The sequence below is a fragment of the Dermochelys coriacea genome, chromosome 21 (genome assembly GCF_009764565.3).
Source record: "Dermochelys coriacea isolate rDerCor1 chromosome 21, rDerCor1.pri.v4, whole genome shotgun sequence".
Classification (NCBI taxonomy): domain Eukaryota; kingdom Metazoa; phylum Chordata; order Testudines; family Dermochelyidae; genus Dermochelys; species Dermochelys coriacea.
In genome coordinates, this window is record NC_050088.1 from 5,539,626 (window position 1) to 5,564,848 (window position 25,223).

At 45.8% G+C, this 25,223-nt stretch overlaps 1 protein-coding gene across 1 annotated transcript in view; it reads right to left on the minus strand.

Moving 5' to 3' along the window:
- MAPKAPK2 (MAPK activated protein kinase 2) overlaps nt 1–25,223 on the minus strand; it is a 77,917-nt gene that overhangs the window by 37,337 nt on the left and 15,357 nt on the right. The gene's annotated exons all lie outside the window — the stretch shown is intronic.

The window sequence follows — 25,223 nt, forward strand, 5'->3', positions numbered from 1 at the left end:
AAACATAGTACCTGTCTTTAAAAAGGAGAACGAAGAGGGCCTGGGGAATTATAGGCCGGCCGGCCAGCCTAACTCTGATACTAGGAAAAATACTTGAATAAATTAAACAATCAGTTCGTAAGCTCCTAGAGGTTAATAGCCGACATGGATTTGTCAAGAACAAATTATGTTAAACCAACCCAATTTCCTTTGACAGCATGACTGGCCTACTGGATAGGGAGAAGTAGTAGACATGATATATCTTGATTTTAGTAAGGCTTGAGACACATTGCTTATAAGAATATCATGTGGGAAACTAGAGAAGTGTGGTCTAGTTCTGACCTCAGTGGCACAGGAGCCAAATTAGCAATCAACATTATGCTGAAGAACCAAAGCAGTGTGAATTCATTGTTTCATTTAGTATTTATTTATATTTTATTCTCACAGCAAGATGACTGACCAAGTATTCTACAATTGGTTAATTACATAGGAAAAGCATCCTGATTGGTTAATAACTTTGACTGGTTAATAATTAAAATCACATCGTGTTTTAATATCATGTGCTGCAAAGAGCTGCAGGAGACACATTAAAGAGCCACTTGCAGATCCGAAGCCTCAATCTGAGTATCACTGGTCTAGATGAACTTACTGTAAGATGGGTGAAAAACTGGGTGAAAGACTGTACTCAAAGAGTAATCATCAATTGTTCACTGTCAAACTGGGAGGACGTATCTAGCAAGGTTCTAAAAGGGCCATCCCTGGGTCTGGTACCATTCAATATTTTCATTAATGGTTTGGAAAGTGGAGTGGAGAGTACACCTATAAAATATGCACCCTGCCACACCATGCTAGCATTCTGGAGGGCAGGATTAGAATTCAAAACATCCTTGACAAATTGGAGAATTGGTCTGAAACTAACATGATGAAAATCAAAAGACAAGTGCAAACAACCACCACCAAATGGTGAACAACAGGCATATTTAGATTATATTATATTGTACTATATTATATATTTTCTTACCCATCTTGTCTCTCTCATACTTTGGAACCAGCGTGGCTACAACACTGCCCAGAATAACTGGCTCAGCAACAGTACTGCTGAAAAAGATCTGGAAGTTACAGTGGATCACAAACTGAATTTAAGTAGGCTTAAAAGGATTTGATTTTTATTGGTAAGTGTCATTAAATGTCAATATCACCATACACACAAAAAGTGGCAAAAAATATTTCCATCAGTAATCATTGTAATGTACAGATAGGCGAGGTAAGAAAAATGCTGCTGGAGTATTTAGAGTCTCATTTAACAATGACAGGTTTCAGAGTAGCAGCCGTGTTAGTCTGTATTCGCAGAAAGAAAAGGAGTACTTGTGGCACCTTAGAGACTAACAAATTTATTTGAGCATAAGCTCTCGTGAGCTACAGCTCACTTCATCGGATGCATGAAGTTACAGCTCACTTCACTGAATGCATCCGATGAAGTGAGCTGTTGCTCACGAAAGCTTATGCTCAAATAAATCTGTTAGTCTCTAAGGGGCCACAAGTACTCCTGTTCTTTTTTCATTTAACAATATTTACTTTGTGAATTTTGAGGTATGATGGTGAAAATTTGTGTTCTAACAGTTATAAAGCTTTGACTTTTTTCAGAGTAGCAGCCGTGTTAGTCTGTATTCGCAAAAAGAAAAGGAGTACTTGTGGCACCTTAGAGACTAAGGTGCCACAAGTACTCCTTTTCTTTCTTTGACTTTTTGAATCTCAACATCTACTGTCATTAAACAACAATTGTCTGACCCCCATAGTTTAACCCCTCATAATTTCCCACAATTAAAAAAAAATTTTAAAGACGTTTTAAAAACAAACATTGATATTAACCATCAAAATTACAAAACAATATCCATCAAATTCTGCCAAGCTGAAATATGACTCAACAATGTGATGCAGTTGAAAAAAGGATCAATATTAAAACGAGTGTTGTATGTAAGACATGGGAGGTAATTGTGCGGCTCTACTCAGCACTAGCGAGGCTTCAGCTGGAGAACTGTTTCCAGGTTTGGAAACCACAATTTTGACATGGACAAACTGAAGAGAACCCAGAGGAGAGCTACAAAAATGATCACAGGCTTAGAAAATGTGACCGATGAGGAAAGGTTTAAAAACACTGGGCCTGATTAGTTTTGAGAAAAGAAGACTGATGGGGAACCTGATAAGTCCTTTGTCGGGAGTTTTCACAGATTGTGAATGAGGCAAGTTCCAGGTCAGTTAGTCAGCAATTTCATCACTCTGGTGTTGCTTTAGAGAAAAGGTCACACTCTGTATTCATTTGTTTTGTACCACAGGGTAAACAGTGAAGTGGCAAAACTTTGCCGATAAGAAGTTATTTAGGTTAGGCAAGGCTTTACAAGACCGTGAGTAACTTCAGAGGCATCTCATGGTTTATCTAGGCATGGAGTTAATCTACTGGATTACTGCCAGCAGGAACAAGGCACCGTTATTCTGGAATAAGAGGTCTACACATGGGGCATGGCTATACTCGAAACTTCAAAGTGCTTCTGTGGGAGCGCTTCCGCAGCAGCGCTTTGAAATGCGAGTGTGGTCACGCGCCAGTGCTGGGAGAGAGCTCTCCCAGCGCTCCTGGTACTCCACCTCCATGAGAGGATTAGCTGAGAAGTTGCAGCGCTGTAAAGTGCCAGTGTAGCCATAGCCTTAAAGTTATTCAGGAACAGCCAATTCACAGCCTACCTTAAACCCTGGGCACCATGACAGCACATGACATTGTGTTGACAAATGCAAACTGTCACATTGGAAGGAATAATTTGAATCACTCAGCCACATTCTTGGGTTCTAAATGAATTGTAACCACTCAAGAGAAAGCCCTGGGTGTCACTGTGGATAGACAGACTAATGAAAACCATCTCAACGTGCAGCAGCAGTCAGGAAAACCCAGCCCTAAAATAGTAGCTTGCATACGGAATAGGATGAAGAACACTGCTAATGCATTTGACTGGGCACCAGGTCCCCTTGGTTCAATTTCCAACTCCACCACTGACCCGCTGCCATTTCACCTCTTGGTGCCTCTGTTTCCCTGCCCACCTTCTTTCGATCTGATCTGTTGGCACAAGGAATATACAGTTTGTGGCAAAACAGCCCTCCCCCACCCTCCTATAATATAAATAATATTTACATCAGAGTAGGGTGATCAGATAGCAACTGTGAAAAAATGGGACAGCAGGGGAGAGAGGTACCTATATAAGAAAAAGTCCAAAAAACAGAACTGTCCCTTTAAAAACAGGACATCTGGTCACCTGACACCCAAGGTACATCCTTACATGGAACATTGTTCAGCTTTGGTCTTTTTCTCTCAAGGATGTAGGAACAGAAAGGGTAGTTCAAAGAGTGATTAGAGGCATAGTGAGATCTCCATACAAGAAGAGATTGAAAAGACTGGGATTGTTTATAACTTAGTGAGGAGATGAATCGGAGGGGACATGACAGAAGTATACAAAGCAATGAACAGGATGAGCTCATGCGTTCACCTTCCCGTATAACGCAAGAATACGGAGACCTTCCGTGAAACTGAGAACTAACAAGTTGGTATTTTATCCTTACTCTAGACTTAACCTGTAGAACTCATTTCCTGTGCAGGGAAATTATTCCACCATTGTCCAAGATGGAGTTCCTTGCACCTTTCTCAAAAAGCATCTTGTATAGTTCACTGTCCGAGAGGTAGCAATACTGAAGATCACTATTCCATTAATTTAAAAAAAAATCTATAACCCCTCTGATTACATATGGCAAATGGGGCATGCGGATCTACATTTTTATAGCAATACTGCTACAGAAAGCTCCAGACACTGACCACAATATCATACAGTTAAGAATCTTGCCACCTGTCACCACAGTGCAGAGCTAGTAGACAATTTCACAATGAGGCAGCAGAGAAGGGAAACCCAAAGTGGACAGAGAGAAATGCAGCTGTTGCATGAGAATGCTTTCATAAGCAAGTCCGCATCCTGGAGGCCGTAGGATCACTTAAACAGGAAGCGGCCCTGAGTCACAATGGTTGCACAATCTTCTGGTACCCTGCAAAAACTGGAGACAGCTTAGGGCCAAGGACAAACTGTTTTAAGAAGTTGGCTGTGCCCATGGTTGGTGAAGATTCTTCAGCTCTGTATAAGAAACTCAGTGTCTGCCCTTTCCAGCACCCTGGACATACATTCAAAGCAGTATTTGCATAAAACTAGGAATTAAAAGTTTCCCGCCTTGAGCCTTAAAATGGACAGAGGTGCTCAACAGGCTATTAAGGAGTTGGCTGCAGGAAGATACTAGATTTAGCTTTCCAGATCTTGTGGATAAAGCCGGTGGGTAAATATCCCCATTTCACTGATGGAGACAGGGAGACAGAGGTGATGGAACTCTGCCACAAACTCAGCGTGTGTGAACCAGGGTGAGTTCATTGCAGAACCCAGATTTCCTAATGCCCAGCCCACAAGATAATTCTGCCTCCTTTCATGTGGCCTCTGAAGTGCCACTTACACCTACCGTGCTAGTAAAGAATCCCCACTGCATGTCATAGGGTCCGGGCTTCTTTGAATGGTGAGCATCACCTGCCACTGCCTGCAAAGCAAGTGCACTCAGCACCCCACTTGCCGCACCTGCCTAAGAGGCAGCGTGGTCTAATGGATAGGGTACTACCCTGGTGTTCTATTCCCAGTTTTGCTACCAACTGGCTGGCTGACCTCCAGTGAGCCACTTCCCCTCCCTGGGCCTCTGGTTCCCCCTCCCATTTGGTCTGTTTAGACTGTAAGCTATTTGGTGCAGGGACTGCCCCAGTGGAGCCTGGATTTCAGCTGGGGTCGCTAAGCGCTGCCAGAATAAAAAAGAAAAGGCAACTGCAAGCAACCCACCCTGATGGACGCTACCTCCTGCCAGTTCTGAAATCTTCCAAATGACTGGCAGCGTAAGAGCCTGCTGCCGTGCATTTACGCTGGGTGAAGCCTGGAGAGGAGCACCTTCTCGCCAGCACATCTGCCGGGGATGCTCTCCTCTTCAGCCAGCAGCTGCCAGGCCGTAAAAATGCAGGCAGGCCCTTCCCTTAGATACACGTGGGATGCAGCGTGTCCCTGATCCAGCCCTCGGCCAAGCAGGGCATCTGCCGAGTATTTATTCAAACACGCCCAAACGGCCGCTCTCCTAGAATGACAGATGTGGGCCGCTATTTGGTCCTTTCAGATGGGAACAAAAGCCCTCTCCAAAAGCACAAAGGCAGAGAAAGAGAGAGAGAAAGCCTGAGCTTAAACCGGAGCCACCTGCCAGAGGCCCTCATTCCCCTTCCCTGCACAGCCAAACCTGGGCGTGAGCATTGAAACGGTTTGTGTCAACAAGGCATCACTTCTGCCCAACCTGCCTCTGCTTAGGGAACGCACGTCATTGCGGTAGGGGGGAAACCACCCCTGCCTCCCAAGTGCATCCAATATTCCTGGCACATTTTATTTTCCCTACCTTGCTAAAAATAAAATGCACATCAAACTTCCGACCAGGTAATCAAGAGCACTTTCCTGAGACGCAGGAGAAAAGCACACAAGCCAGCGAGGCCACAATCTGTGAGCAACAATGTGCGAGAAACGTAATCAGAGGGGGCAGCAAGTGAGAGGGAGAAGAAGTGGGGGGGGGAGGGGGGGGGTTGTGAAACTGAATGAATAGATCAAATCAGGTAAAGGACAACATGGAGGCAGCACTAATAGTCTCCAGTGACTCACTGTTTCTCAGTGACAACAAACTGCAGGGTTGGGAGGGGCGGGGGCATTATGGTTTTGTAGGACATCAGCCTGAGATGCAAGTTTATGATAAAAAAAATTCTGGACTATTCAGGCCCAGGGATGTGGTTCGGGATCATCCCCTTCGGACTGCTTAAAAGTCTACTGACCGGGATTTTGGAGGCTGACCCATTCCTGTTCTTCCCGAAAGGTGATGGGTTGGGTTGCAGAACTTTGAGAGACCATGGCTTGGGAGGAAGAAAAAAGAAGTGGGGAGGCGGGGGGAGGGTCCAGGGAAGGTTAAAGACACATATATACTGGAGGTATTAGTGCAAGTGTAGCTAGGCTCATCTAGTCACATCAGGGCTACAGCAGTGCAAACCCCAAGCATAACACCCCCTGCAATGGTGTAATACAGGGTTTGCACCAGACACTTCGCCCTGAGTAAGCGGTGCTATACCTACATTGGTACAGATATCCTCATTATAAAGCCCAGACACTGCCACATTTTCTTAATACTGCCTTGCTTCATTCACAAATAGTCCCTCCCATTTCAGTGGGATGTCTAGCACTAGTCAGGATAAGGAGAGTGGCAGAATCCACCCCTAAGCAAGTTGTGGGTTTGAGGTGTATTGCTGAGGAGTGGTTTTCTAAAGGCTAGGATGGAACATAGGCCAAGTGACGGCACAATAAATGCAGCAAGGACCAAGAACAGAAAGATCCAACAGGACTTGCAACCAGTCCAAATCAACTACATGTGACTTTTAAAGAATCCAGTTTGAGTTATGCCCAGGTTCAGACACACACCACCAACTCCAGCAATTACTGCCCGCCAACCTGCTATCTGCATGCAGTTCCAGCTGGGCAAGTTACTCCCCTTCCTCTCCAACTCCTAAAAAAATCCTTCCAGAGTAGGCTTTGCTGCAGCAGAATGCTTAATCCATTTCCACCCATGGGTGGAGGCTACATCTCTATACACACCACCCGTGAAAACACTTCAGGGCTCTCTGGGATAATGGTAACACCTATTGTTTCACGATCTCTCTGTGTATCTGTGTATATAAATCTCCCCACTGTATTTTCCACCGAATGCATCCAATGAAGTGAGCTGTAGCTCACGAAAACTTATGCTCAAATAAATTTGTTAGTCTCTAAGGTGCCACAAGCCCTCCTTTTCTTTTTGTGGATACAGACGAATACAGCTGCTACTCTGAAACCTGGGATAAGAGGTTTTACAGAAATGTAAGCAATGACCAAACAACAAAGCTCTTCCCCTGCCATTCAACTCTCACATCACAGCCACCATCCTGCTGGCCAAAGAGAACTCCCTACAGACACCCGCTGAGGATACCATTTGAAAAACAGCCAAAGATGTTGCTGTTGGGATGCTCCCTGAGTTAGTAAGATAAAGAAAGGCAGGGAAATACACAGCCTTTGCAGCCTACAGTGTCCAAGTCAGGGCACTCTTCTGAGACAATAAGCACTTCTGTTATTTTAGAAGATTCATTATGCTATGCGCCAGCAACATGATGAACATGGTACAGATCAAGAGAGACAAACAGGCACGGTCACCCTTAACACTTTTCCTGACATAATGAACATCCCACATGAGGTGTAGAAATCTGAGCAGAGAAGTGGGTGGATCGTGGTGTCACTACTCTGTGCTTTCAGTTATTAAACGGTGAGAATTCTCCAGTCAGAAATGGATTAATCGGGAATCATGCCACCCTAAAAAATCCCCCTGTTGACCCTCTCACGCACCTCCAAAAAAGGCTGAAGAGGTAGAGTTCATTGCAGCAGCAGATTCAATTCCAAACGCCATCCTGTTCATTCTGGGTCGAGACAGAGAGATTACTATAGACAAGTACTTTTAAACTAGGTTAGAGTTAGAGATCTTCTCTGTTTGAGCTAGCCAGCTAACCACAGCAGCCACTGTCATCACTCACTGGAACCGGTTGCAGGACTACATTATAAACTCTTTGGCGGCAAGGACCATCTCTTTGTTCTACGTCAGTACAGTGCCTCGCACACTGGGGTCCTGGTTGATGACCAGGCACAACCACAATACAAATGGTCACTCTACATAGCATTTGAGCTAGGAGGAATGAGACTCCATATATATTTCAGGATTTTCATCAGACTAGTTCTACTGCAAACAAGTCACTCTGGTCTGTTGCCTATTACAAACTGGCAGCGAAGTAGGTAAGTGAAAGTGTCCTGATCATACAGCAGACAAAGCAATTTTTGCAGCGTCAAAGAAACTCAGTGACAACTCCTGGATTTTCCTGAATCACAGGAAGGAAGACTCCCACTGCATCTGTCAAGTTCTTTACTCTTATTATACATGGGAGAGTCCCCTCTTCAGAGTGCACATATAGCTCCTGACTTCAGAGAACACAGCGTCACCAGGAGATTAGAACAAACTAGCACCTGGCTCCAACAGTGAGTAACACCAGGTGGTCGCTTCAAGGGAAGGCCTTATCCCAGCCTCCCACCATGATGCTACTGGCAAAGGTACGGACTGATAGAATTGACCTTGCTACGTGGTCCAGGCTAGAGAGAAGAGGATGCTAAGCAACAGTGGCTCATGTTCTGTAGTCTCTTCTCTTCTATTCTGCATTCACTACTCTATTCAAAAAGGCCTAATCTGTTTGTTTTACCAAAGTTTTAGACTCAATTATACCATGCGGCACTGACCCATTCAGAGTCCATGGATCCCAAATGGCTCACATTGGGGGCTTTGACCCATCACACACCGCAACTGGGATGACAAACACTTCCAGTGTGCAAGCTACTCTCTGATCGCAGTGGCAAGGGGAGGTTGGTCAGCACTGGGAAGGTAAAGCTTTCCCTATGCTTTGGATAGTCAGCAATTGGTATAGCTGTAGTGATGCTGACCCCTATGTGGAAACAAGGGCAAGCTTGTGTTTGCACTGATTGAGGTTCCATTAACACAAGGTCAGACTGATGCACTCCCCCATCTTACCCTGTCCATACATGGAGTAGCTGTGCTGGGACCAAGCCCTAAATGTTGACCCTGGGCTGTTCCTGAGCAAGGGAAAAAGATAGGAGTTTCAGAAGTGTCATGAAAACAGGAGGGTGCGAGTCAAACTTCTTCAGAGAAGCCGTCCAAACCAGAGAGGACACAGCAGCCAGGGGAAATCCAAACGAGAACACAAATCAGAGCTAATGAAACCCCCCCAGAGAGGGGAGTGTGCAGCGAGGAAGGAGGGACGACTCAGAGAGCTACTGAAGAGCTATAAGAAACCAGTTATGTCAGCTGGTTATATATAGAGCAATAAGGAGAACAAGACCAGCTGACACATTACTGGGGACATGCGGTGGGTGCGGGAGGCCTACCAAACCTCACTACCTGAGCAACGAAAGCCTCAAGCCAAAGGATGCTGGAAGGAGCATCCAAGTCCTGTGTGTGTTGTGCAGCAACAGGAGTCACTAGAGCTTTGTCCCTCAGCTGTAACTATCAGGAAGGGGCGTCCTCTGGCTGTGCTTCCACAGCCCCTTTCTATTTCCTTCCTCTGGCAGGTTTCAGAGTAGCAGCCGTGTTAGTCTGTATTCGCAAAAAGAAAAGGAGGACTTGTGGCACCTTAGAGACTAACAAATTTATTCGAGCATAAGCTTTCGTGAGCTACAGCTCACTTCATCGGATGCATTTGGTGGAAAAAAAAATAGTTTTTTTTTCCCCCCACCAAATGCATCCGATGAAGTGAGCTGTAGCTCACGAAAGCTTATGCTCGAATAAATTTGTTAGTCTCTAAGGTGCCACAAATCCTCCTTTTCTTTTTGCGAATACAGACTAACTCGGCTGCTACTCTGAAAACTGTAAGAAGAGTGATCACTTAAGATGAGCCATCACCAGCAGGAGGGGGCGGGGGAAGGAGGCAAACCTTTCATGGTGACAAGCAAGGTGGGCCATTTCCAGCAGTTAACAAGAACATCTGAGGAACAGTAGGGGGTGGGGGGGAGAAATAACATGGGGAAATAAAAAAAGGTTTTCCAAAGTAAAACTATTTCCCCATGTTATTTCTCCCCCCCCCCACCCCACGCCCCACTGTTCCTCAGATGTTCTTGTTAACTGCTGGAAATGGCCCACCTTGCTTGTCACCATGAAAGGTTTTCCTCCTTCCTCCCCTCCTCCTCCCCCCCCCCCCCCCCCCCCCCCCCCGCTCCTGCTGGTGATGGCTCATCTTAAGTGATCACTCTCCTTACAGTGTGCATGATAAAACCCATTGTTTCATGTTCTTTGTGTGTGTGTGGGTATATAAATCTCCCCACTGTATTTTCCACCAAACGCATGCGATGAAGTGAGCTGTAGCTCACGAAAGCTTATGCTCAAATAAATTTGTTAAGTCTCTAAGGTGCCACAAGTACTCCTTTTCTTCTTCCTCTGGCAGAAACTTTTGCAAGAACCATATTCAGCCCCCGCTTCCTCCCAGGTGGAAAAAAGCTACAAAATTGCCTCAATATAGTCAGTTTGGGGCTGGTCTCTTCCTGTAAGAGGGCTCAGCCATGCGAGAAGAGAATGGAGAATTCTCCTCTGTGCGTCCACCTCCCTTCCCTTTTCCCCAGGCTGTCTATTGCATTTCACCTCCCATCACTCTGCGTGCTTAAGCCACTTGCAAGCCATTCCTTTCCAAGGGGTCTCAAGGTTTCAGCTTGGTGCACAGAAAATACAGCTTCAGCACATGGTTAGCAAGGCCCCCGCAATCCCTTTTATGTAGGATTATATGGGCTGCAGAGACATGAGCGACTCTGATTCAGAGACATTCATAAACTGTTCAGTGCCGACAGGACACGCTGTCAAATCCCACCACTGAACGTGACAGGGTTAAGAAAAGAGAGGCCTTACAAAAACCCTAAGATGAAATATAACCTTGGCACAAAGCCGTAACCCTTCCAGGGCTACAAGGCTTCCTCACTCAGCGTCCTTGCCAATTTCCCCAGGGGAGAAAGCAGCAGACTAGAAGGACAGAGCATTTGAAAAGGAAGTTGTTGTCTGTAGTTGTTGTCTTGGCTCCTTGAGCCTAATCACCCTCCAACTTTGGGATCCTTCCAATCCAAGTGTGATCTATGCAGCTCAGGCTCATCCAATACCTTTCAAGCATTCCTCCTTTAGGAGGGCCGTCCCATTGAGATTTGGACCCATCCCACACAAGCATGGTCATTCCGCCACATTTCCACCCAACTGCTACTGTGAAATTACATCAAACGCGGGAGGATGGAAATGGGGACTCTAGAAACAGCGTCTTGTTAATCTCATGTCATTTTTAATTCCTCATACCAATGTTCTGTTTGCGTCTATTTGGACCTTGGAGAGGAGGGAGGGATGGGACTCTAGATGAGGCATCCAAAAGGGCTTCTCTTAGGCAGGTAATGGGATAAGTGGATCACTGTGCTGTTGGGAAAGGAAAACACCACAAACACTTTTCACTGAGTCACAGTACAGGCATTTAACAAGTGAATGCATGCAGCTGGCCATGTGACATACTCCAGGGAAGCTGTATCTGGTACATGGAGGCTCCTCTATGGGGACAGGAAAGAGAATGGCTGACAGATAAATCAGTTCCCGGTTAGGCAGTGTGTCTTGGCAATGCAGATCCTGAGGAGTTATGGAGCTAGCACGTTATCTGGTGTAACTAGCCAGGGCTCCAGGAGAGAGGTGCAAGACAGTCAGACAGGAGGACATGAAACAAGATGTTTCTACAGCTAAAATGCAGCTATCGAGCCCATCCCTCCCTTCCGGCATTTGTGATGTGATTTCCTGTTGGAAACAAACAGGAATCAGAAGTAGCAGGTTTAAGTTTGAAAGGGACTGGCTGGCCTAAGATGTTAGTAACAAAACACAGAGCCTTTCACCTCTAAGGCACTTGCTCAAATCTGGCCCAGGATGACATGGGCCAAAGTCAATGCTATCTGACAATAGCACTATATTGGGGTGGGGGGGAGCGGTGTCTCAATCCACTTCCTAGCAAACAGATGCCCATATCACAAAAAAATGCCACAACTCCACAGAGGCACCAGCACACGGATGGGACATTGCCCCTATTCGCTGAGCAAGGGATAGTCATAAGGGCCATGCAAAATCCGAATAAAGAGCGAGCTTCAATCGCCAGCACTGTTACTACGGCCCCTTTCGTCAGCATCACAGAGTAAAAGGAAAATAAATTAATTACCACCAGAGAAGGGAGGGGTGAGTATTTTCAACCCAAAATACACACATTTGGCTGAGGCCAGCAGTCTATTTCATACAAAATTCTCTTAGTCTGGACCCATGACAGAGCCAAGTCCCTTTGAGGCTCATTTCAATTCTTCCTTCCAAATCCCATTCCCCTAAGCGTCTGTAGTTAATTATATTTCCTATCAGGGATTTGTGAATGAGCACGTGTATGTGTTTGTACTATAGGAAATGAGTTCATATTGGCAGTCACATTTAATTTAAAGGTAAACACCACGGTAAACCATTAACTCAGCAGTGACCTCCGTACTTTGCATAGTACCGCAAAATACATACATAAGCTTAAAACGAACTCCTGCTTAAATTAATCATACAGGCTGAATAGTCCATCCCAGGCACCTGCGGGCCAGCTACATGCGTAACAAGCAGGTGTCATTTCCTGTTTTTCTTTGAAAGATGCTTCTAGGATTTCCTTTGCCTATCAGTTAAGATAGGCCAGTTTTAGTCTCCATGACGTGACCAGATAGGCCACCTGGTTTGCTGCGATGGTCATAAGCCATTTAACAGGTTTCAGAGTAGCAGCCGTGTTAGTCTGTATTCGCAAAAAGAAAAGGAGTACTTGTGGCACCTTAGAGACTAACAAATTTATTAGAGCATAAGCTTTCGTGAGCTACAGCTTTATGCTCTAATAAATTTGTTAGTCTCTAAGGTGCCACAAGTAAGCCATTTAACAATAAGCTTGTCCTTTTGGTACCTGGATATGCCAGAGTCAAATGTAAACACTTGCACCACGTCTGCAGGGTTCAGGGCAAATGAAGAGGAAGCATGTGTGGGAGGGAAGGGTTAGACTGAACACTCCTCCTCCTCCCCCCCAGCCCCCCTGCAATAGGTGGAGCCTCACTCCCAACAGTCCTGCATTATTTTGAATGCCATAGGGTGAATCTGCAGGGAGAGTCCCAGAGGTGCAGGGGCCCTCAGTGAAAGCAGCACCATGGCACAAACCTTGGGTGGGTTTCTAACCAGAGGGCAGGGATTAAGGGTCAGGTTTTCACATACACCTACAGGAGTTCAGTGCCTAATTCCCACTGACCTCCTTCAGGCTTCTTTGAAAATCCCAACCTGTATCTTGACCTTTCAGTTTGCAAAAGGCTAAAGAAAAAAAAAAAGGGGGGGGGGGAGGGGAAAGAGATCTCAACTTTACACCTTTCTGGTACAATTTACCACTTCCCAAGACTGTATCAATTCATTTGGGCGGGAGCTTCAGAAGCACAAACCAAAAGAGCAGCTTCTAATTGAAACCATGGTTCTTTTAAAATCTCTTCTTTATTTATAAGTGAATTTACCACTGGCAAAAGGCTCTGACAGCCTTGGAGTCTGAAATCCTCTATCCAGAGAAAAGGGGAAGCACTGGCAGGGGCTATGCAAGCTCCCCCCACTCCACCTGTGTGCCCCAGCTGTAGCCTGGGGTAACGGCCTCCAGGGGCAGGAAAGGTGGGCACAGCCTCCATGGTCTAATGAACATTTGGCCTCTCCAATAGGACTGCCAACTAGGGGGACCATTGGCTGCAAATGTGGGTAACTTGCGCTTAAGGAACAGGACTGAGGCCCATCAAAACTCATTTCACACAGGCCAAACAGCCAGCAGATAGTCATGACCAGTGATTACTATCAACCTGGGCTGGATTTGATTTTACTCCAGTGACTCTTGGTTGGAAGGCTCTGCACCCCCCTACCAATCCCCCAAGCACTTCTGTCTGCTCCATGGACCTGATCCAAAGCCCAGTGAAGACAATGTGAGCCTTTCCATGACTCCCACTGACTTCAGTGGGCTCTGGAGCAGCTCCAAGATGAAGTTCTTATGTTTCCTTCAACGAGGAAAACTATAGGAGTTGCACCCAACCCTATCTAAGGCCAAAGAGAATCTAGAGTAATGGATTCAGAGACTAAGAAAATTCCCCCTCGGCACACACAATACTGCAACACATCTCTCCAGCAATGTGACTGAATGCGAGCGCATCAAAACTGGTCCCGGCTCACCACACTGGCTTCCCATACAATAGAGGCTCAAGAGCGCAGTCCCTATCTTTAAGGCACTTAATGGCCTGCACCCAGCATATCTCAAAGATCCTAAAGCTCAGGGATGAGGACTGTGGTTTATGACTCTGCTCTTCAGGTACAAAAGAACTTAGAACCATAAGGATAAAGCTCATCTGTGCCAGAGATGGATCTTTCTCGGGGGCTGGTCCGCGACTGTGGAATGACCTCCCCCAGGAACTCAGGACACCACAAGTCTCCCCATCTCCTGCACCAAGTACCCAGCACACCTCTTTCACCTGCCTTCTCTGTTATAAACACAGAACAACATGGGCATTAAAAAAAAAAAAAACCCAACCACACACACGGTTCTCCCCCTGGGAGAGAATGAACCACACGTGACAGATGTTATCCGCGTTGCTTAATGCGTTATTAAAAGGTGTTCGGATACTTTGGTGATGAGGTTAGATTAAGAACATATATAGAATAGACACACCTGCCCAGCTCTTTTCCCCCTGCACTCTGCCAGCACTTCCATGAAAGGAACCTTCAACCCCACCAAGGAATACAGAGAAACAGCAAAGCAGCCGCTCTGGCAGCCTGTAGCTCTTAAGCCATTGCATGGGGGGGGGGGGTGTTATTTACATGGCCTTGATGTCCAGTGAAGTACAGCAGAATGGGAGTTCTTAACGTCATTTCGTCCTTTCCTCAGCTATACCTTTACTAGGATTTTAACATCTCCACACGCCCAGTAAACGCCTCCTTGAAAAAGTTCAGAGAAACACTCTGGACTTTGTGCCTGCATGCAGAGAACCCCAGCTTAATGTACTAAATAAGTGACAGGCTACATGTTAGAAATTACTTGTCCAGAACCCATTAGACTCAGGCACTCTGCATTTCTTCAGCAATCAGCATAATGTGGGTGCACAGAGAAAGGTGGGCGTGAGTGGTACAGAAGTGTCAGATACTCCTCCTTTCTCCTTCTGCTTCAGGGCATGAACTAACCTCTAGCTGGGAGAAGGGGAGGGAGAAAGAAGCTTTCCTTGAGGGGAGTTTCACCGATTTTAAGGCCAGAAGAGGCCTTGGCAATCATCTAGTTGGACCTGCTGCCCAACACAGGCCACAGAATTCAAATTAAAATGACCTGTTTCTAGTCCAATAACAAGAGCACAGATTTTAGTAAAGCAGATAATCTTTATTTAAAGGCTTCTGGTGATGGAGAATCCACCACGTTCCTAGGTAAGTTGCTACAATGGTTAATTACCCTCACAGATAAAAATGTGCATCTGATCTTCAGTCTCCAGCCACTGGATCTCGTAATAGCTTTGCCTGCTAGATTGAAGAGCCCCATAGCTGAGGACTGCAGAGTTTCTCGCACCTTCCTTGGAGGCAGCTGGTACTGGCCACTGTCAGTGCCTAGATACTGGACCAAATGGACCCCCAGTGTGACCCAGAATAAGACGAGACCCATGCGCCTCTGGATTTCTTCATAAACTTGGCGATATCAGGACCGCTTCCTGGAGGGAGATTGATTTTGATGTCTGGGCTAATGGACTGATGTCTGAAATCGCCCCTTCTCCCCTCCCCGACCCCTTTCCCCCCCCCCCCGACTCATTCACATCCCTCCTTCAAAGAGCAAACAGTGAACACACACTTATCCCACAAAGCCCTTTGAAATTCATCTACCAGGCAGATGACAGGATATTGCAAGCTCTTCAGGGTAGAGCCCTCACCTTCACAGCAATCTGTAAAGCAGCTAGGTTGGCATTATAAATAAAAATAATTTACATACCACTATGAGACTGGACCCTGTGCGATCACATCTACCCGACCTGCATTCATTTAGATTGCGAGCTGCTTGGGCTCGCGAGCTCCCCTCTGCACTGGTGCAACACAGAACTATCTCCCCGCAATTTTTCACACGGGAAAATGGAGGCCCAGAAAGGGGAATGACTTGCCCCAGGATGCAATCCAAGTCAGTGGTCGAGTTGGGAATAGGACCCGGATCTGACATCCTACCCTGAGTTTGAGTCACAAGATGATCCTTTCACTCTAATGGCACATTCCAGGCTTACTACTTCACTGAGACCTGGGCAGGAGCAGCAAACAAGGTGGGAAGTCACTCCTAGATATTGTTTACACAGATGCCCGGAAGCGAGTGTTGAACATTAAAGAATCCTAGACATTAAAAGTGGGAAGGAGACCTATAACACCCCATCAGAGCATTTTCTACAGTATCCATCACTGCAGTATCTAATCTAGCCACCCTTTGTTGGTGCAGGATTGCTCCCCAAAGAAAGCCAGAAAGAGATGACCACTGCAAAAAGCTCCTGAGATTGTCAGAACCTCAGGGCAGGGACCTGAGTGCTTTTCAGAGTGCTGCACTATATAAACCGCTCCCGGAGCTCCTCTGGCTTTACTGAAAGAGGGGTTTGTTTTTTGGGAGGGGGTAAGAGTAATGTGAAGATTTCATAACATCCTTTTGTCTCCACTGCCTCTCAGGCAAACAGGGCTGACCCATCTCTCCCCTCCCCCAGCTGCACAAACAAATGTACTTCGACAGATAAAAATCACAGTTTCTACTCTGCTTTGTTCTCTTTACCTCTGACAAGGGAAGGGGGTGGGGGGGGGCGCGGCACAAAAATCAAAGCACATTTTTTGTTTCCCCAAAGACGTTTCGCTCTGATGCGGCTTTCCCTGCTGCAGGGCCCCTTTCAGAAACACAGCTCCTAATTCTCTGGGGGAGAGAGACTAACCTTATGCTTTGTGCCCATCACCTGGCTCCTGACCAAATGGCTGTGAAAGAAGCAGATCTGCAGCAGACACATACAATTAGAACAGATGCTAATGGGGGAAGAGGGGGCAGGGCACTGCAAGAAAGGAGAGGCTCAACGTTACTGATAAGTTTCTGGGGTCTACTTCCTGACTAAGGGGATGCTCATCAATACAGATTACCACACACCCACCCCTCATCACTGCTATCTATTACTTAGATCTATCCATTGTCTACCAGCAGCGTATCAGGGCAGATGCTGTGGAACTGTCAACGGAGAGTCAGGATTCCTGGGTTCTGTCCCCAGCTGCCCCCCCCCCCCTCCATTAGCTGTACTACCTTCGGCAAGATTATTTTTCACCGACTGCTTCTAATAATGCCCTAGTTTACAGCGGTGTTGTTAGCCTAAAGCATTTGGTACAAGCAGCATCAGAGTGGTTAATACAGTTAGTGTGTCTGCCGTCATTATTAGGGTTAAGAGTTAAACAGCAACCAAAAGACCATGCCTCTGTGTGCCAATATTTCAGTCCTGCCAGCTCCAGACTCAAGTCCAATATCTACAGTAGTGTATTCCATTGAACTGAAATGGCTAGAAACATTTTAAATGCAAACTTAGATTCTGAAAGGGACGCAATAAAAAAAACCACTCACGAAGGCTATAAATCCTCACAGTTGGAAGATTTTCCAACCCCACAGATCTCTCTCATCCCCGAAAAGGACTTTGGAAATTGAACGAGGGCTTCGAGACCCCTTGTCTGTTGCTAGGCAGGAGTCAGGAGCAGGAGACTAGATCCTTCCATAACAGGATACCAACACCTCCAACCCCGTATGCACATGCGCACACACACACAGAGCCAGGTGACACCAGCCTGGCAAACTGGGACAGCCCTATTTTATTCTCAGTCAAACTCGGTAACTGATCTGCATCATATTTCCATGGAACACACTGGACATCAGCTATTCCCTCCATTCCCAGGGCGACAATGTTCTCCTACAGATCTCCCGATTCACAGAGCAGGCAAGCGTCTTTCCCCCTCCTGCCCTGCAGACAGGAAAAAATAGCCTCGCTCCTATTTAAAAGGGGAATCAAGGACCTCTTCTCATCCTGCTCGCACTTCTCTATAAGACTCAGGAGACACAGTTGCTAAAACCAGACTTTGGCATTCAGATAGGTGTTAATACGGCACTCTCTGGTGCCACCCAGACCCTTAAAGCAACACACTAACACTAATTAGTTAAGCCTCAACACCCCTTTGAGGCTGTTATCTGCACTGTGCAGCAGGGAAACTGAGGCAAAGCAGCTTGCCCAAGGTCACACAGCAGTCAGTGACAGAGCTAGGGACAGAATCCGTATCCCCAGAGTCTCAGACCAGTTTCCTATCCACTACACCATATTGCCTCAAAATATATCACCTGAGAAGCCTGCCAGGTGCTTTGCAAACAAAGAGACAAAGCACCTGCCCTCCCTCCAGAACATGGGGGCTTTTCACTCCCTCCACAAACATTAGCCCCTCACTTTAAGACCTGCTTTCATTGAGGAACTCTGAGCTCCCCGCATGCCACAAATAGCCCTAGCGCCAGGAGTCAGCTAGTAAACACTTTTTGTAATTAAAACACATGCATCAGGAAAGGTTTGCTAATCCTTTTATGTAGCATACCCAGCAGCCCACTGTTAATCAGTTCACAGCACATGGCTCCCCACTTGTTTACTGGATAAGTTTAATAACGAGGGTTTGGGGCACACAATAGCTCTTTGATTTTAAAGACACACACACATATCTCCCTACCTCTGCCACCCCAGCCCACCCGACTGGAATCAACCTCCCCTCCAGCCCCTGGGGACTGTTCAACTCAGACATTTCAATAGCCAATCTGCAAAATAAAATTTATTTGACAGACCTCCTTATGGCTTCCAATTAATTTTGTCCAAGAGAGGTTAACCACTAGAGCATCCCAGGGGGACAGAGACAGCAAAGGAAGATTTCATCCAGCCCCAGGGCATGGGTTGAGCAAGGTGCAAGCACACACCAAGCAGGCCAGAAGGAATACCAGATCTTGCTTTGCAAGAGTTTAAGCTTCTTCAATCCCACTTATACGGGCAGCATTATGAAAAGAGCTTAGGACTCAAGGAACAGTGGGACCAGCCAACGTTCAGACAATCCATCCTCTGTGCCTCTCTGCCTACTCCCCAGTTCCAGAAGTCTAAAGGTTTATCCAAATGCAAAGCCAGCTCCCTGAAGTAAGAAGAGGCTAGTTTATGAAAGCACTTAGCACAGCTATCACACTTCCAGGGCCCAATTCTCCTCTCCCTTACGCTGGCTTCACATCACGGCAGCACCGTGGAGCTCAGTAGTCACCCCAGATTTATATAGGTGTCAATAAGAGGGAGGGGAAAAAAAAAAAAAAACAATCAGGCTCTCAGTCTTCAGAAGTTTTTTTGAATGTTTAGTTAATTAGTCACAACACTCACGGCCCCAACAAGTAGCTAGGTAGGTCAGTATTACTCCCACTTTCCTCCCCATTGGCAAACTAAGGCACAGAGAAGTTTAAGTGACTTTCCCAACACCACAGAGGACATCTGTGTCAGAAGCAGAATTCAGGAGTTCCTTGCTCCTAGTCCTCTGCTCAGAGCAACTCTCCTCCCACCACCAAAATGGGGGAGACTTAGGGTTTGTCTAAAGAAAACTGTTCCTGATTAACTTCATGTGTGGACACTTATTGTGGAACAATATCATCTTGTTTCTGTTAATGCACTCTTGTTCTGGATTAAGAGTGTCTGCACATGGAGATATTCAGAAATAGCTACTGCACTTTAAAGGCAAACCCTACCTTCATCCAAATTAACTTTCAAGTGTAGAAAAGCCCTAAGAAAGCCAAAGAACTGGAATTATACAATTTTCCTCTCTCTCTCAAATGATTTGAGGATTTTACTGTATCACTAGTGGACACCCCTGAACTGAGCTTTATAGTTTAGTCAAATGAGTGTTCCAAGTCAGAAGGCACTTAAATACATCACCACAAGTATTCTCCAGATGCTGGATTTATGCAGAAAATAACCACTATGATTGAATGCTGAGTAAAAGCAGCTAAGAACCCATTTTTAGTTTATAAAGAAGTGGTAATCCCAACTCTTCTCTATGGCTGTGAGACTTGGGTGACAGATAGAAAACACCTGAAAAACCTGGAACGCCAGAGGGAGGATCATCACACTAATGTCAGTGTCCTCAGAGAGACTAATAGCTTCAGCGTTGAGGTCCTGATTATCCAGCACCAGCTGACGTGGAGTGGGTACTGTGTATGCATGCCTGATGTACGCCCACCAAGACAACAGCTGTATACCCAACTCACCAAAGGAGAAAGAAAAGGGGGAGGCCAAAAGAAACGCTTTAAAGACACCCTCAAGATAAACATCAAGAGATGTGGCATCGACACCACACACTGGGAGACAGCAGCCCAGGATAGGGATAACTGGCAAAGACTTGTCAGAGAGAGAACGTCCACTTTTGAAGAAAATCGCCTTGCCCTTGTCGCAGAAAAACACCAGAAAAGAAAGGAAAGACAACGGTCATGCAGCAATCATGGCCCAACCCTATCTTCCAACACCACCTGCAACATGTGCCAACGAGCCTGTGGCTCAAGGACTGGACTCCTCAGTCACCAAAGGACCCATGAAAAATAAAACCTCTGAAAGAGACCATCCTCGACCATCAATGATGATGAACTCATTTTACAGCCAACAACACATCTTTTACTCCAGAAATCTGGGAACCCATCTGACCTCTCTTACCAGGGAAACCAGTCTGGTCATTTCAATTAATTTGTGGGGAGATACAAATACAGAAGAGGGTGTATTAGAAACAGCTACAGGCATCTGACCTGCTCAACAGAAGACCCTAATGAGACCTAGCAGAATTTGCCAACCGTCAGAATTGAAACACTCTTCAAGGGCATTAGTTGTCAGGAAAGGAGGAGGATTGTTTGCAGCTGCATAGAAAACAGCCAAGAAACCCTTCTCCATCTCAATTGCTGGATTTACAAGGTCAGAGTCTCTTCTGCCCTTTGGCTCCTCAAGGTAAAATCCATAAACATGAATGCTAGCAAAGAGCACTGCATCCACGTGCACACGTGCTAAAACGGCAAGGGAAGTATCCATCATCTTCCACCGAGAAACTTCCAGGAACCCTCCCAAAAGCCCTTAGTAGGAGGGTTCTTTTCACCGGCTTGAAAGGTGCTAAGCTAGCAGTCCTCGAGTCTGAAGTCCCTTGTTCATAGGGCAGCAACATGGCACATCTTAAACCACCCTCTCCCCTTTGCACTGGAGGGAACCGCAGTAGCAGTCACACTCAACTGCGGCCAGCAAGGGGCCCTTCAGCAAAGCAGACTCTTGCACAATGGAACCAAGCTCATGTGATGACATTAGCACTTCTCTCCTCCCGCTGCCATGCATTAGAAGGGACAAGGGCATGGGCTCAGGGAAGACCGGGAAGAAGAGGGAGAAGAAAGAGGAGGAGAATAACTCCCCTAGGGTGATATCAAGAGAGCAGTGTGCTGACAAGAGAGGCACAGTTCTAAGATGGCTGCAGCCCAGAGAGTCGGTAACTAGGAATCACACCCGTCACTAACTTGGCTCAGATCAGGAATAGCAATCTGCACGAATAACTTAGGAGACAAGCTTCTTCCGCGGGAAACACCAACCCCGCCTCCTTTAAAATAAAAGGTCAGAAGAGCATCATTTCTTTTGTGTCCTCCACATACTACTACTCCCCACTGGAGGGAATCAGAGCAGCTCAGTGGTGTGTCCCAGGCCTTGTGCCGCTAATGGAGATTCTCCACAAAGACCTGTACTTTGGAACTGGAGCTTTCTATGCTCACTGTGACCATGAGGTTCTGTGTAGCCACGATATGCAACATGCCGCAGAGTCACTATTTCTCTATGATGATGATGTCTTTTGAACAATTATACAAATGTTAACATTGGCAGGCTCTGCCGCAAACCCACATAACAGAGTCTTCAGCATTCAAATTACTCATCCAAAAAGCTGGCAGTGCAGTTCTGATGACTTCTAGGAGACGTCCCAACTTAAAAATTACTGGCAAATCCTCATCCCACGAGAAAGAGAGGTCTTGTGGAGGCCAGCTAATGCAGCAAAGAGCAAGGGACTTTTGCAACACCAGTCAGTGTTGTTCTAGCAGTCTGCTGTTTATATGTGAAATGGAATGAGAGGGGGCAGGAGAGTCACACTAACGCATGTAACCAGGATCGGCACCGTTTCTCAGGAAGCTCCATTTGGTCCAGCTATGCTACTACTGGAAGGTCTTGTCACTGAGGCACGGGTTTAGGGGTTCAGACTTCTGTTCCTAGCTCAGACACTGACCTGTTGGGTGACCTTGGACAACTCACTCAATCTTTCTGTGCCTCAATTTCTCCCTCTGCAAATAGCAGCAATCCTTATCTTCCTGCGAAGGGGAATAAAGATTTCTTTTGTTATTATTGCTGTGAAGTTTTCAGTTGTTCAGATGAAGGATGCGATAGAAATATTACTACCCCCAAAAAAGTGTTAGCTGAATCAGTATTTCTAAAATCAGATTCAGGTCACATGGATTCTTTGCAGCCTAGATGAGGTCCACGGGCCTGGGGATCTGTAGCCATTTCTGAGCAGCACAGTTGGTGACAGGCCCCCCACCGTCAGTCTCTTGGATTCTGGGAAACAATGATCTGCAGCTGTAGGAATTCCAGGCTGCCGGGATGCCTTGTCAAACTTCCACAGCAATTCCCAGCTTGAGTTCAGACTGGATTTCCCTGAACACACACATTTTGGCAGGAAGTCTGTGGGGCTTTTCAGGAGACCACGAAGGTTGGATGTGTCACTCCGTGACCAAAAGACACTGCAGAACAGCAGGAGCTGGGAGGCCTGTTGCTTAGTTTTCAGATTGCTCAGATATAGACACCCCAGGAGACCGTAGCTTGCCAGAGAGCTATAGATAAGAGACAGTGCAGTGCCTCAACCTCCTCATCAGATGCATGACTTTGGGGATCCTCAGATCTCTTCTAGCAGATAGCACAAGTCCTCAGGAAGGGCAAAGGTCACCAAGCCCAGAAGAAAATGGCAATTCAATAGGAACTTGAGCGGGGAGAAAGGAAAGAAGGAAGCACAGATATAAGCAGGCACGAGCAGAGAAAGATGCAGCTTTTTCTCTAACGTAGGGAACAAAACCACCCCAACTTCAGGGCTTCCATTTCAATAATACCTTTTACAGATTGGAATCCTCCACCCCCCAAATAGATTTATTGCACTAGTCCCAGCTACTCATCCTGCAGTACCAGTAGCTCCTCCCACCTCTCCCAACCTCCAAAATACCCCTGCAGCTGAGGACTTCTGTGGGCCAATTGCTGCTACGTTGGGACAGACTTGGGACAGGCTCAGAGCACAGACTTCATGCGCTATGCAGAGTCAGCATGGGAAGGCACAGTGTTATGATCCCAAGCCCAGTTTAAGTCTGCAGCAGCATGGAAAGGAAACACCATGGAATAAGCTGAACATGCAAGAGTGGGACAGTGAGTGTTAGCTAAAGGGGTGGATGGAGGAGCAGCATAAGGATATGGGGGTGAAGTCTAAAGCCTCATCAATATAGTACCTTGCTCACAAAAGCAGAGCAAGGATGTCTTGTGTGAAAAGAGCCGCAAAATTCAAGTCTGGCTCAAAACTTGCACAAAGGTCAGGCACATTCAGATCTGGGATTTCAGTGTGGAGCCCATCTCTAGTTCAGGCTACAGCTTGCTGGACAGCAAGAGTCACCTGCATCCCTTACACCAGAGGCTTAAATAATCCCATTATACAGAACAGAGAATGGCTGGCTGCACGCTGGCTGTCGCTGTTATTTAAGTGCCAACAGCATGCTTGGTATTGGACAAAACAAAGGAAGATGCTGTCCCTGCCCCAAACAGCTCCCAACCTCATTCAGGTCAGACAGCTCTCGTGCAGTTATTGCACATTCCTGTCTGTGCACAGACAAGCCACACCACACACCAGCACTCCCCGTCACTCTCTCCCACCACAAACAGCGAGGCAGCAGCTCCCACTACCCCCCGCGCATAAGACAGTCAGTCTGCCAGCGGTGGCATTTTCATGCTTCATGGCACCTCATGCAAGATTCAGCCCTGGTATGTTTCAGACCATCTCAGGTCAGTGGGATTTAACAGCATGTGGGTCTTTAGTCCCTACCTGATGAAGTGAGCTGTAGCTCACGAAAGCTTATACTCAAATAAATTTGTTAGTCTCTAAGGTGCCACAAGTCCTCCTTTTCTTTTTAAAGAATAGGAGATTGTTGGGGGCGGAATTGATCTGGACAAGGAGAAGAAGTCTGGAGATAAATGTGAGAAAGGAGGGACAGGCCGTAGAACAAAAATGAAACTGTTTGAGCAGCATATTCCAGAAGTCTTGAGGTCTTTCTGAGTGTAGCCTTCTTTGATTTGAGATCTACCATACCATTCTTTCACTAGAAGGGAAAACCTATAATAGCGGCAGACTGTAAAAGAGACCCAGTTTCGGAAAAGAGCCATTCAAGAAATATATGTTTGCTGATGATGATTTAAAAAAAAAAGTCACACCAGTGAACTGGTGGATTCAGAGACTGTTGAAGTGATAATTTCACTTTTAACAGCAGTAGCTTCTTCTGCCGGTGTAGAAAGAAGAATTTTCTTCCTTTGGACTAATTCATTCCAAATTGATAAACGATTTGGGACCTGAAAAAACAGGAAAGCTGGTTTTTCTTTTCCAGATTATGAACAAACAGGAAAATGACGGTGAAGATGACTGAGTTAGCTGCAGAAGCCAGTATTTTAAGTTTCTCATGGTGACCTGACTGACCTAGTCAATTTAATTTTTGTTTTTTAAAAAAAAAATTTCATTTAACTATTTTAGTTAAAAACAATTTTAACAAAAACAAACCTGATTTTAAAACATTTGAATGTTTTACTAAATTCAAAAATTCATATGCTTGTTTTGTAAAAATATTATATGTTTGCTGTTGAAGAAAAAAAGCCAGAATACATAACGTTGTTGGTTTAGTTAAATAAAACAATTTAAATGTCTGTCTGGTGATGTTCTCCTCCTAATACAGCATGGCAAGAAAATCCTCCAAATATTAATGATTAACCTGGGATAGGAGATATAGTTGCACTGGAGATAGTTCACCTCCCAATGACTTCATAAGTATCTGCTTCAATTACTTTTGGTAAATGAAATAACCAAACAATCATTCATTTTCTGATATAGCTGTAAAACGAATTTGAAAAGTTTTCAAAATAAATCACTGCTTAAAAATGTATCTTCTAAAAATGAAACCTACATCTGTCTCTGAGTTGGGAAGAATATGTATTAACGTTATAACAACCAACAAGAACGCACTTTTATGTAGAAATCCAGGATTAAATCGAGTCTTCCTGACTAGTGATTTAAATCGTGATTTAAATTAAATCCACCCTGTTGGTTAC